The sequence below is a fragment of the Ambystoma mexicanum genome, chromosome 12 (genome assembly GCF_040938575.1).
Source record: "Ambystoma mexicanum isolate Mex_15411 chromosome 12, UKY_AmexF1_1, whole genome shotgun sequence".
In the NCBI taxonomy this organism is placed as follows: Eukaryota; Metazoa; Chordata; class Amphibia; order Caudata; family Ambystomatidae; genus Ambystoma; species Ambystoma mexicanum.
Genome location: NC_090936.1, coordinates 281,137,147 through 281,139,940, shown reverse-complemented (window position 1 = coordinate 281,139,940; position 2,794 = coordinate 281,137,147).

Sequence of the window (2,794 nt, the reverse complement as noted above, 5' to 3'; positions counted from 1 at the left end):
CATCATTTTTAAAATGAAGTATTCCGAATCCATATCGATAGCCAGAAAAAAATTACACTGGCTCCCGGTAAAAAATAGAATTCAATTTAAGGTGATGACCACATGCCACAAATGTATCTTTGGCAACGCTCCGGCATACCTCAAAGATATCATTGGCATCTACCGGCCAAAGAGAAATCTCAGGTCGGCAGACGCCAATCTTCTTACACAACATCGAGCGAAACGCGCCCGAGGTACGGGAAGAGCTTTCCATTTCCAAGGAGCTAAAGCATGGAATGCTCTGCCAACATCCCTGCGCAAAACCTCAGACCTCCTTACCTTTCGCAAACAACTAAAAACCTATCTCTTTTCTTCAGAGTAATCCCGTGGCAATCTCCTGCTACAGTATTCTTGCTCTCGGCGTCTGGATGCCCATGGGCTTTGACGCGGTATAAATCTATTAACATAACATAACATAACATAACATGTGGAGAATTTAAGGAAACACCTTCAACATGCTTTTGCTTATGCTCAGCGGAATCTAGAAAGATCAGCTGATAGCATGAAGACCCACTATGACCTGAAGACTTCCAGGAAGGAATATCAGGTGGGGGACCGGGTCTATCTATACAATTTCCAAAGGAACCAGGCCAAACAGCGAAAATTTTTACCTACATGGAAGGGACCCTTTGAGATTATAGACAAAATCTCCCCTGTGGCCTACAAAATCCACATCCCCAAAGGCGGTTTGGCAGAGGGGGAAGACAAGTGGGTCCACATAAACCAGTTGAAATGTTGCCATCCCAGGCACACTCTGCAACAACTGGAGGAATCCTCTGGAATCCTAGCGGGTACTGTCTCAGACTAATTCAGTTCCAACCATAAAACATACCACATCTAGTCTCTAAAATATTGTGATTTGCATGAAACTGTCTCTTAGTTATACAGTTTTTTTTTTCAAAATAAGAATGTAATGTTTCGTTATGATGAAATGCATATGCTGCCCCACTATCTCAACAGTGGTGGAAAAATGTCTATGAATAGGTATTGCCGCTCTTCCTTTGTCGTCATAGGAGAAAGAAAACCTGGAGACGGGACAAGGACGACGATCCGGAGACCGGCAGCAGAGACGCAAGGGGCCCGGTGTACCGCCCAATATTCCCATCAGGACCGGCGAGGAGAACCGATCGATCAGTACCGGATGGAGGAAAAGATGTTGAACTGTGCCATTTGCAGAATTGGAAGAAGATTATGCTGACAGACCAGTGCGTGGGTCAAAACCCTTGTGCACCCGACTCCCCATCGACTCAAATTCAAAGGGCAGTCACGTGGGGGGGGGGGTCTGTTGGGAGTCCTGACCCACGTTTGAGCTATCATGCTGCAACATTTGGTGCTGTGGGCTTAGAAAATCCAAGATGGCCAAAAAGCCCACAAGTGCGCCAGAATCCAGGAGAACCACGCAGTTTGTGCGCACACCCAAAATGGTTACTTAACTTGCCACCCACTAGTGTAAAGAAAGGTCTTTGTTAACAAAATCCACTGTTACTGATGTCAAAAATTTGCTGAAATCGTGACTCATTGGACCACTTTAAAGATTCAACCCTTTTGTGGGGTTCCACATAACCATTTTACTGTAAGGAGCCCCATCAAAACAATGTTAAGCAAGGATTTACTACCATGTAAGAACCATTCCTGTTTAGAATGCATTAATCCAAGAAAGATCCCAAAATTGCATGCAGCACCAACAAAATCCTCAAGGCGGCGCTTGCGGTCTAAACTCTGACAGGAGAACTGAGTGCAGTTGCTGACAAAGGGATTTGACTCAGCTGACTTCAAAGGCTGCATTTTAATTAAAAATTAGCCACATGCTGTTCCCAGAGGCCTGAAGCCTGGGAAACCCTCTCACCTCCAGAGCTTCACACCAGGAGTTAGAATCTCACATGACCTCTTGATTGATAGAAGGCAGACTGGCTGGGAGCCTCCTGGAGACCACACAATAGGCTCTTGCAATTGAATAGGATATGTTGATTTTGACTGTTTCCTGTCAACAAAGGCCTGCCTGCCAGAAGACACATGTGACTGACCCACCCAAGTCTTGGAGGTGGACTCCAACACTCTGAGAACTGAATTAAAAGCAAAATATATATTTTACAGAAACACTGATAACTCTTTGTAATCAAATGACAGAAATGTATAACTTTGAGAGCCTTAATTTAAAAAATGTACCTTCAATTCAAGCCCAAACTCTTTGTGTGATGTTCTGGGGGCAAACTAGCAGTTAAGAGGGTATTACTTAAAATGTATGCATGTTAAAAATCTGACACTTCATCACTTAATGTCCATACTCCTTGCGCACATGTGTGTAAATTTGGGTTAATGTCCGATATTACGAAACCAGTTAAAAAGTGAAATATGTTGCCATTTCTGAATGCAAGCTCCCAGGAAGAGCAGAGTTGGAACAGGGGATACCTCCTGTGATATGTGATGGGTGCATGTAATTTTAAACAAATGTGTACCTGTGCAAATATGTCTTTTGGGTCAAAATATAGATTGTGTGTAATTTGACAGGGGTGGGTTCTCTGTACCATAAACAGACCTCATCATGATGACACTTCATTTCATTCCCCCAATCAAGGGGAAGCGGATGAAGTGGCCAATGACAAGTGGAGAGGGGTAGAGCCTAGTGATGCTGCACACACGCCCATTTTCAAAACACATAAAAGCAGACAGTCAGGACAGATAGGGACCTTCAAATCCATTTGCTGCGGGACGCTCTGCCGGGGAAATCCATACTTTACCTCCATCAATCTCTAGA